We start from the raw sequence: 11,637 nt of genomic DNA on the forward strand, positions 1-11,637 counted from the left end.
TGGGGCCTATACTGCAAGTCCCGGAAGAGTGTTGGAATCCCGGGTAGCTTGCTGGTGTCAGAGGCAACCAGGTGGAGGACCAGGGGGCACCCTGGGGCCTATCCTGCAAGTCCAGGTAGAGAGGTGGACCCCTGGGTAGCTTTCTGGTGTCAGAGGCCCCTAGGTGGAGGGCCAGGGGGCACCCTGAGGCCTATACTGCCAATCCATGGAGAGAGGTGGACCTCCTGGGTAGCTTGCTGGGGTCTTAGGCCTCTAGGTGGAGGGCCAGGGGGCACCCTGGGGCCTATACTGCAAGTCCAAGGAGAGATGTGGACCCCTGGGTAGCTTGCTGGGGTCAGAGGCCCCTAGGTGGAGGGCCAGGGGGCACCCTGGGGCCTATACTGCAAGTCCAAGGAGATATGTGGACCCCTGGGTAGCTTGCTGGGGTCAGAGGCCCCTAGAAGGAGGGCCAGGGGGCACCCTGGGGCCTCTACTGCAAGTCCAGGGAGAGTTGTGGACCCCTGGCTAGCTTGCTGGGGTCAGAGGCCCCTGGGTGGAGGGCAAAGGGGCACCCTGGGGCCTATACTGCAAGTCCAGGGAGAGAGATGGACCCCCGGGTAGCTTCCTGGGGTAAGAGGCCCCTAGGTGGAGGGCCAGGGGTGCACCCTGGGTCCTATACTGCAAGTCCAGGGAGAGAGGTGGACCCCTGGGTAGCTTGCTGGGGACTAAATCCCCTAGATGGAGGGCCAGGGGGTACCCTAGGGCCTCTACTGCAAGTCCAGGGAGAGAGGTGGACCCCTGGGTAGCTAGCTGGCGTAAGAGGCCCTTAGGTGGAGGGCCAGGGGGCACCCTGGGGCCTCTAGAGCAAGTCCAGGGAGAGTTATGGACACCTTGGTAGATTGCTGGGGTCTTAGGCCCCCAGGTGGTGGGCCAGGGGGCACCCTGGGGCATCTACTGCAAGTCCAGGGAGAGAGGTGGACCCCTGGGTAGCTTTCTGGGGTCAGAGGCAACTAGGTGGAGGGCCAGGGGGCACCCTGGGGCCTATTCTGCAAGTCTAGGTAGAGAGGTGGACCCTTGGGTAGCTTGCTGGGGACAGATGCCCCTAGGTGGAGAGCCAGGGCGCACCCTTGGGCCTCTACTGCAAGTCCAAGGAGATATGTGGACCCCTGGGTAGCTTGCTGGGGTCAGAGGCCCCTAGGTGGAGGGCCAGGGGGCACCCTGGGGTCTCTACTGCAAGTCCAGGGAGAGTTGTGGACCCCTGGGTAGCTTGCTGGGGTCAGAGGCCCCTGGGTGGAGGGCAAAGGGGCACCCTGGGGCCTATACTGCAAGTCCAGGGAGAGAGGTGGACCCCCGGGTAGCTTCCTGGGGTAAGAGGCCCCTAGATGGAGGGCCAGGGCTGCACCCTGGGTCCTATACTGCAAGTCCAGGGAGAGAGGTGGACCCCTGGGTAGCTTGCTGGGGACTAAATCCCCTAGATGGAGGGCCAGGGGGTACCCTAGGGCCTCTACTGCAAGTACAGGGAGAGAGGTGGACCCCTGGGTAGCTAGCTGGCGTAAGAGGCCCTTAGGTGGAGGGCCAGGGGGCACCCTGGGGCCTCTAGAGCAAGTCCAGGGAGAGTTATGGACCCCTTGGTAGGTTGCTGGGGTCTTAGGCCCCTAGGTGGTGGGCCAGGGGGCACCCTGGGGCATCTACTGCAAGTCCAGGGAGAGAGGTGGACCCCTGGGTAGCTTTCTGGGGTCAGAGGCAACTAGGTGGAGGGCCAGGGGGCACCCTGGGGCCTATCCTGCAAGTCTAGGTAGAGAGGTGGACCCTTGGGTAGCTTGCTGGGGACAGATGCCCCTAGGTGGAGGACCAGGGCGCACCCTTGGGCCTCTACTGCAAGTCCAGATAGAGAGGTGGACTCCTGGGTAGCTTGCTGGGGACAGAGGCCCCTCGGGGGAGGGCCTGGAGGTACCCTAGGGCCCCTACTGCAAGTCCAGGGAGAGAATTGGACCCCTGGGTAGCTTGCTGGGCTCAGAGGCAACTAGGTGGAGGGCCAGGGGGCACCCTGGGGCTTATCCTGCAAGTCTAGGGAGAGAGGTGGACCCTTATGTAGTGTGCTTGGCTGAGAGGCCCCTAGTTGGAGGGCCAAGGAGCACCCTGGGGCCTATACTGCATGTCCAGAGAGAGTTGTGGACCCTTGGGTAACTTGCTGGGGTCAGAGGCCCCTGGAAGGAGGGTAAGTGGATACCCTGGGGCCTCTACTGCAAGTCCAGGGAGAGAGGTGTACCCCTGGGTAGCTTGCTGGGGTCAGAAACCCATAGGTGGAGGGCCAGGGGGCACCCTGGGGCCTCTACTGCCAGTCCAGGGAGAGAGGTGGACCCCTGGGTAGCTTGCTGGGGTCAGAAGCCCATAGGTGGTGGGCCAGGGGGCACCCTGGGGCCTATACTGCAAGTCCAGGGAGAGAGGTGGACCCCTGGGTAGCTTCCTGGGGTCAGTGGTCCCTAGGTGGAGGGCCAGGGGGCACCCTGGGACCTATCCTGCAAGTCCAGGGAGAGAGGTGGATACCTGGGTAGCTTTCTGGGGTGAGAGGCCGCTAGGTGGAGTGCAAAGAGGCACCCTGGGGCCTCTACTGCAAGTCCAGGGAGAGAGGTGGACCCCTGGGTATCTTGCTGGGGTCTAAGACCCCTAGGTGGAGGGCCAGGGGGCACCCTTGGGCTTCTACTGCAAGTCTAGAGAGCGAGGTGGACCCATGGGTAGCTTGCTGGGGTCAGAGGCCCCTAGGTGGAGGGCCAGGGGGCACCCTGGGGCCTCTACTGCAAGTCCAGGGAGAGAGGTGGACCCCTGGGTAGCTTGCTGGGGTCCTAGGCCCCTAGGTGGAGGGCCAGGGGGCACCCTGGGGCCTATGCTTCAAGTCAAGGGAGAAAGGTGGACCCCTGGGTAGCTTGCTGGGGTCTCAGGCCCCTAGGTGGAGGGCCAGGGGGCACCCTGGGGCCTATACTGCAAGTCCAGGGAGAGAGGTGGACCCCTGGGTAGCTTGCTGGGGTCAGAGGCCCCAAGGTGGAGGGCCAGGGGGTACCCTGGGGCTTATACTGCAAGTCCAGGGAGAGAGGTGGACCACTGGGTAGCTGGCTGGGGTCAAAGACTCCTTTGTGGAGGGCAAGGGGGCACCCTGGGGCCTCTACTGCAAGTCCAGGGAGAGAGGTGGACCCCTGGGTAGCTTTCTGGGGTCCTAGGCCCCTAGATGGAGTGCCAGGTGGCCCTCTTGGGCCTCTACTGCAACTCCGGGGAGTGAGGTGGAACCCTGGGTAGCTTCCTGGAGTCAAAGGCCACTAGGTGGAGATCCAGGGGGCACCCTGGGGCCTCTACTGCATGTCCAGGAAGAGAGGTGGACCCCTGTGTAGCTTGCTGGGGTCACAGGCCCCTAGGTGGAAGTCCAGGGGGAACCCTGGGGCCTCTACTGCAAATCCAGGGAGAGAGGCGGACCCCTGGGTAGCTTGCTAGGGTCAGAGGCCCCTAGGTGCAGAGCCAGGGGGCACCCTGGGGCCTCTACTGCAAGCCAAGTGAAAGTTGTGGACCCCTGGGTAGCTTGCTGGGGTCTTAGGCCCCTAGGTGGAGGGCCAGTGGGCAGCCTGGGGCCTATACTTCAAGTACAGGGAGAAAGGTGGACCCCTGGGTAGCTAGCTGGGGTCAGTGGCCCCTAGGTGGAGGGCAAGGGGGCACCCTGGGGCCTCTACTGCAAGTCCAGGGAGAGAGGTGGACCCAAAGGTAGCTTGCTTGGGTCAGATATCCTTAGGTGGATTGCAAGGGGGCACCCAGGGGCCTGTATTGCAAGTCCAGGGAGAGAACTGGAACCCTGGGTAGCTTGCTGGGGTCAGAGGCCCTTAGGTGGAGGGCAAGGGAGCACCCTGGGGCCTATATTGCAAGTTCAGGGAGAGAGGTGGAGCCCTGGGTAGCTTGCTGGGGTCAGAGGCCCCTAAGTGGAGGGCCAGGGGGCACCCTGGGGCCTACACTTCAAGTCCAGGGAGAGAGGTCGAACCCTGGGTAACTTGCTGGGGTCAGAGACCCCTAGGTGGAGGGCTAGGGGGCACCCTGTGGCCTCTACTACAAGTCTAGGAAGATAGGTGGAACCCTGCGTAGCTTGCTGGTGTCAGAAGCCCCTAGGTGGAGGGCAAGGGGGCACCCTGGGGCCTATACTGCAAGTCCATGGAGAGAGGTGGACCCCTGGTTAGCTTGCTGGGGTCAGAGGCCCCTATGTGGAGGGCAAGGGGGCACCCTGGGGCCTCTACTGCAAGTCCAGGGAGAGAGGTGGACCCCTGGGTAGCTTGCTGGGGTCATTGCCCCAGGGTGGAGGGCCAGGAGGCACCCTGGGGCCTATACTGCAAGTTCAGGGAGAGAGGTGGACCCCTGGGTAGCTTACTGGGGTCAGAGGCCCCTAGGTGGAGGGCCAGGGGGCACCCCAGGGCCTTTACTGCAAGTCCAGGGAGAGAGGTGTACCCCTGGGTAGCTTGCTTGGGTCAGAGGCCCATAGGTGAAGGGCCAGGGGCCACCCTGTGGCCTTTTCTGCAAGTTCAGGGAGAGAGGTGGACCCCTGGGTAGCTTGCTGGGGTCAGAGGCCCCTAGGTGGAGGGCCAGGGGGCACCCCAGGGCCTTTACTAGAAGTCCAGGGAGAGAGGTGTACCCCTGGGTAGCTTGCTTGGGTCAGAGGCCCATAGGTGAAGGGCCAGAGGGCACCCTGGGGAATATACTGCAAGTCCAGGGAGAGACGTGGAACCATGGGTAGCTTGGTGGGGTCAAAGGCCTCTTTTTGGAGTGCAAGGGGGCACTATGGGGCCTGTAATGCAAGTCCAGGGAGGGAAGTTTACCCCTGGGTAGCTTGCTGGGGTCAGAGGCCCCTAAGTGGAGGGCCAGGGGGCACCCTTGGGCCTATACTTCAAGTCCAGGGAGAGAGGTCGACCCCTGGGTAGCTTGCTGGGGTCAGAAGCCCCTAGGTGGAGGGCAAGGGGGCACCCTGGGGCAAACACTTCAAGTCCAGGGAGAGTGTTGGAATTTCGGGTAGCTTGCTGGGGTCGGAGGCCCCTAGGTGGAGGGCGAGGGGGCACCCTTGGGCCTCTACTGCAAGTCCAGGGAGAGAGTTGGAACCCTGGGTAGCTTGCTGGGGTCAGAGGCCCCTAGGTGGAGGGCAAGGCGGCACTCTGGGGCATATACTGCAAGTCCCGGGAGAGTGTTAGAATCCCGGGTAGGGGGCACCCTGGGCCTACACTGCAAGTCCAGGGAGAGAGGTGGACTCCTGGGTAGCTTGCTGGGGTCAGAGGCCCTTAGGTGGAGGTTCTGGGGGCACCCTGGGGCCTATACTGCAAGTCCAGGGAGAGAGGTGGACCCCTGGGTAGCTTGCTGGGGTCAGAGACCCCTCGTTGGAGCTCCAGGGGGCACCTTGGGCCCTCTACTGCAATTCCAGGGAGAGTGTTGGAATCCCGGGTAGCTTGATGGGGTCAGAGGCCCCTATGTGGAGGGCAAGGGGGCACCCTGGGGCCTATACTGCAAGTCCAGGGAGAGAGGTGGACCCCTGGGTAGCTTTCTGGGGTCAGAGGCCACTAGGTGGAGGTCAAGGGGGCACCCTGGGGTCTCTACTGCAAGTCCAGGGAGAGAGGTCGAACCCTGGGTAACTTCCTGGGGTCAGAGTCCCCTAAGTGGAGGGTTAGGGGGCACCCTGTGGCCTCTACTACAAGTCTAGGGAGATAGGTGGAACCCTGCGTAGCTTGCTGGTGTCAGACGCCCCTAGGTGGAGGGCAAGGGGGCACCCTGGGGCCTATACTGCAAGTCCAGGGAGAGAGGTGGACCCCTGGGTAGCTTGCTGGGGTCAGTGGCCCCAAGGTGGAGGGCCAGGAGGCACCCTGGGGCCTTTACTGCAAGTTCAGGGAGAGAGGTGGACCCCTGGGTAGCTTGCTGGGGTCAGAGGCCCCTAGGTGGAGGGCAAGGGAGCACCCTGGGGCCTATACTTCAAGTCCAGGGAGAGAGGTGTACACCTGGGTAGCTTGCTGGGGTCAGAGGCCCCTAGGTGGAGGGCTATGGGGAACGCTGGGGCCTATACTGCAAGTCCAGGGAGAGAGGTGGACCCCTGGGTAGCTTACTGGGGTCAGAGGCCCCTAGGTGGAGGGCTATGGGGAACGCTGGGGCCTATACTGCAAGTCCAGGGAGAGCGATCGAACCCTGGGTATTTTGCTGGGGTCAGAGTCCCCTAGGTGGAGGGCTAGGGTGCACCCTGTGGCCTCTACTACAAGCCTAGGGAGATAGGTGGAACCCTGCGTAGCTTGCTGGTGTCAGAAGCCCCTAGGTGGTGGGCCAGGGGGCACCCTGGGGCCTCTATTGCAAGTCCAGGGAGAGAGGTAGACACCCTGGGTAGCCTGCTGGGGTCAGAGGCCCCTTAATGGAGGGCCTGGGGGAACTTTGGGGCCTATACTGCAATTCCAGGTAGAGAGGTGTACCCCTGGGTAGCGTGCCGGTATCAGAGGCCCCTAGGTGGAGGGCAAGGGGGCACCTTGGAACTATACTTCAAGTCCCGGGGAGAGTGTTGGAATCCCGGGTAGCTTGCTGGGGTATAAGGCCCTTAGGTGGAGGGCAAGGGGGCACACTGGGGCCTATACTGGAGGTCCAGGGAGAGAGGTGGACCCCTGGGTAGCTTGCTGGGTTCGGAGGCCTCTAAGATGAGGGCCAGGGGGCACCCTGGGGACTATACTGCAAGTCCATGGAGAGAGATGGACCCCTGGGTAGCTTGCTGGGGTCAGAGGCCCCTAGGTGAAGGGCAATGGGGCACACTGGGGCCTCTACTGCAAGTCCAGGGAGAGAGGTTTAACCCTGGGCAGCTTGCTGGTGTCAGAAGCCCCTAAGTGGAGGGCATGGGGGCACTCTGGACCTCTACTGGAAGTCCAGGAAAAGAGTTCTCTCTTTATGCTTGCTTGTTATCTTGAGGCGTTTGTGGTATCATGCGCTTCAGGCGAGGGTGGGGTTCCTGTCTGCAACTTATATCTTCTCTGTAAACTTCCACTGCGACCTACTTAGAACCAGGTCGACCGTACCAAAAGGCAAAAAGAAGAGGGCACGCACGCAAGTCCTGACCACCCTACCGTGGAAGGACAAACAAGAATCTTTGTTGTGTCACTTAAAACAACAGCTCACTAAATATCTCGTAGAGAAACGTACTGCTAATCGCGACCTCTCACATGTCACATCCTGTAAGCAGGAAAAGGGAGAGTCAGTGCCTGCCTTCTTTAGACGATTTTCTGATGTATGGACAAACGTGGGAGGGCTTGACCTCTCTCAAGGACAGTCCAACCCTATGTTCCTGTCAACCTTCATGAATAACTGTCATGAAGCTCATAAAAATGTCCTGAAAACACACTTAAGTGGCAGAAATAGAATGACTGTTAAAGATGCTGGGGAGCAGATTAGAACCTTAGAGGGAGACGGTATGTTTGAAACAGTAAAGAAAGCTAATGTAGCATGTGTTTTCATGCCGAGCCAACGCCCTCAACAGGGTAAAGGGCACACGAAGGATAAAACTAAACAGAATGATACCTGTCATTACTGTGGGAGAAGGGGTCATTGGGCCAGGGAATGTAGGAAGAGGATGAGGGATCAGGGAAATAGTCAGGGACAATGGGGAGGCCCCCAGCCTAATAGTCAGTACAAACCGCAACAGCCACACCCACAGCAGTATCAGCCAAGGCAGCCTCTGTTTGTTCCTCAACAGGCTGATAGCCCACAAGCTGGCCCTTGGCAATCGCAGCACCAACGCCCATAGGGCTGCCCACAGAGTTGCGCCCCCACAGCTGCCATGCTTAGTCTTTCCTTTTCATCCCCTTTAATTGAAGAAATGCCCATTGTTGAATTATGCATAGCAGGCAAGGTGTACCCTTTCTTGTTGGACACAGGAGCCACTATGTCATCCTTAGGGCAGGGGTATGAAGGACCCATATCCGGGGGCAGCATTAACTCTGTAGGGATAGATGGGGTCCCATTTTCTAGCCCACTAACACCCCCACTGCAATTTACCTTTGCGGAAGACCCACATGTGCATTTTACTCACAGATTTGTGTTTATGACAACTTCCCCGTTTAATCTTTTGGGAAGGGATTTAATGTCAAAATTACATATGTCACTGTGCTTCTCAGGCTCTAAATTGATAGTTGACACATCTGCATGTCTCCTGCCTTCTGCTCAGGCCCTACACGGCAGTGCACTCCCACATAATGTTGCGATGGTGGCTCAGACACCGTCACTACCTAACTTGCATGGGGTTCCCTCATCCTTGTGGGCCACCCACAAGGAGGACGCAGGCCTTGTTGCATGCGCTCCATATGAGGCATCCATTAAACATACTGACCCTATCTATAAGAAACAATATCCCCTGACAGAAGAAAAGGCATTGGGCATTGATAAGGTTTTACATCAACTCCTCTTACAAGGTGTGGTTGTGCCTTGCAAAAGCCCTTACAACACCCCTATTAACCCCGTTAAGAAACCTGATGGCACATGGCGCCTCACACAAGATCTACGGGCCATCAATGACATTATTATACCTGTCTCACCCATAGTGCCTGATGTTCCGAATATCATGGCTTCAATACCATCCTCACACACTCATTTCTCTGTTGTTGACCTGTGCTCTGCATTTTTTAGCATACCAGTGGAGCCGCAAACTCAGCCTCTGTTCGCCTTCACCCATAGGGGTTGCCAGTACACCTGGACAAGACTGCCTCAGGGTTTTGTTGATTCTCCAGCTGTTTTTGCTCTGTGAGACAGTGTTTAACTGATGTGTGCCTACCTCCTAACTCTTGTTTTCTTCAATATGCAGACGACATATTGGTGACTGGACAAGATGAGGCTACCTGCCACCAGGCCACCATTGCTGTCTTGCAACGGCTGGCTGAAACAGGTTTTAAGGTGTCACCCTCCAAGCTACAGCTATGCAAAACTTCTGTCACATATCTGGGCTACCTGATCTCGCAGGGCTCAAAAGCCCTCACGCCCAGTAGGGTCAGTATCATTCTAGAAGGCAAAAAGCCTGCCACTAAACAGGCTATGATGGCCTTCCTGGGCCTGATAAATTACTGTCGTCAGTGGATACCTAACTGCTCTTACTATGATAAATGCCTGAGGTCAGCTTTCAAACACTCTGACCCCATGCCCAGTCCCATCACATGGACTGAGGAAATGACACAAGCATATGGTGCCCTAAAAAAGCCCCTGCACTGGGCTTACCTAATTATGACTTACCTTTTCATCTTTACGTCACACACCATGCTGATACTGCCTCAGCTGTCCTGGCACAGGAACACGGTGGGTCATTCAGACCCTGTGCTTTCCTATCCAAAACACTGGACACTGTGGCTTAGGGCCTACCAACATGCCTTAAAGCCATGGCTGCTGCTGCCCTGATGGTGCTGGACGCTGAAAAACTTGTCCTAGGGCACCCCCTAGTGTTGCATTGTGAACATTAAATCCAATACATGCTCAAACACTTGTCCACACAGCATCTCTCTGTACAGAGGAGATGTGGATATGAGCAAACTCTGTTGGCAACTGAAAATTTAACTATAAAACCCACCTCATCAATGGACACAGTTGCCCACGCCCTTCAGCGTTTTTTACTAGTCCCAGCCGACCACTTTTCTGAGGATCACAATTGTGTTGACTCAGTGGTTTCAGACTGCTCTCTAAGGCCTGATCTGAAAAGCACACCCTTGCCAAATGTGCGAAACCTCTATGTAGATGGTTCCTGTTCAAAACCACAGGATGGTGTTTATTTGACTGGCTATGCTGTATGTGAACTTCCTGACACTGTGTTGGAAGCCGCAGCCATCCCCTTCTCCTCTGCTCAAGCAGCTGAGTTAATCGCCCTTACTAGAGCATGTATCCTTGCCGCTGATCAGGATGTCAACATTTAAACTGACAGTCGATATGCCTTTGGGGTGGCACATGATTTTGGGGCCATATGGGCCTCTAGGGGATTTGTGGCTGCAGATGGTAAACCTATTTCACACAGCAGCCTCGTCATGGACCTTATTAAGGCCTCACGCCTCCCCCGCTCATTAGCTATCATCAAAACAAGGGGTCACTCTACCTTTGACACAGAAGAAGCTAAAGGTAATAATTTTGCCGACATGCAGGCTAAGTTAGCTGCCCAGTCTGGCAAAAACCTAGCTGGTTGAATGCCTCTATGGTTTCAACTTCTCCTTATTTAGCAAGCTGCATGCTGCCTCCACTAGATATCCTGTCTATACAGGCCTGTGCTTCGCCTCAGGATCGTACTTATTGGGCTGAATGTGATGCCTCTGCTGACCCAGCTGGCATCATATTGGATGGCAAAGGCCGTCTCTGTCTTCCTTCCTCATGTGCTCCTTTCCTCGTCCGCGAGTTTCACGGTGTTACACACCACGGCCGAAGAGGGGTAATAGACACAATGAGTTCCTTTTTATGGATCAATAATTTACAGCACCATGTCAATAACACGCTAGATAGATGTCTGATATGTGCTCAAAATAACATCACTAAACCTCAAGCTCAACATCAACAATTGCCCCTTCCTGAAACACCTTTTCAGGAATGGCAGGTAGATTTCACACACCTGCCAAAGAGGGGTCTCAATAAATATTTACTGGTTTTTGTGGACAAATTCTCAAAGTGGGTTGAAGCTTTTCCATGTAGTAAGGAAGATGCTAACACTGTAATTAGATGCTTGACAAGGGAAATTATCCCAAGATATGGTATACCATGTGCCATAGACTCAGATAAGGGAACTTCTTTTACTGCGAAAGTAATACAAAATCTGGCTAAAGAATTACAAATTAATTGGCAGCTACATATTCCCTACCATCCACAATCATCTGGTATAGTAGAAAGAACTAACCGAACTATTAAGGACAAATTGAGAAAAGCCATGCAACATGCAGGCCATTCAAATTGGATGGCTCTACTACCTGTCGTTTTAGCAGACATGAGGATGTCTCCTCACAAAAGTCTTCACGGTCTGTCTCCTTATGAGACTGTGATGGGGCGACCCTTTTCCTCACCATGGAGGCAAAGGGGTACCACCCTGGGTGATGGTTCTTTGGATATTCATATGAGTGAATATGCACAACAGTTACTAACAACATTGAATGCATATTGGACTAACATACATTCTGGTTCAGCTCCAATGCCAGTAGACCCAACACACCCCTTCAAGCAGGGTGACAGAGTAATGATTAGACAATTTAATAAAATGAGTACAGAGCTGGGGGACCCCAAATATGGCCCCCCAACTGATGTTGTGGCTGTAACCAGAACCGCCGTTTTAACCTCCTCTTCTCCACAGTGGATCCACGCAACCAGGATAAAACGAGCACCTGTTGAGTAATATGATGTATTAATTTGTACTATGATAATCTGTCTGCAGACTCTCTGTTTCTACAGATCATTGGGGCCCCACAACGCTGTGATCACGTGACCGAAGAACCACCATGAAGGAGCTACTATTGTTTGAACTGTTACTGATTATTGGGTATGCTGACCCAGGGAGAGTGAGGAGATGGACTCACGACAATAAATTTGGATGGGCAGAGGATGGGGCTGACACTTCTGTTGGAACTAATATGTGGTATCAATATGTGAAAGTTTTGACTCGTTCTTATAATGTAT

The sequence above is a fragment of the Danio rerio genome, chromosome 15, assembly GCF_052040795.2.
Source record: "Danio rerio strain M-AB ecotype USA chromosome 15, GRCz13ab, whole genome shotgun sequence".
Lineage (NCBI taxonomy): Eukaryota > Metazoa > Chordata > Actinopteri > Cypriniformes > Danionidae > Danio > Danio rerio.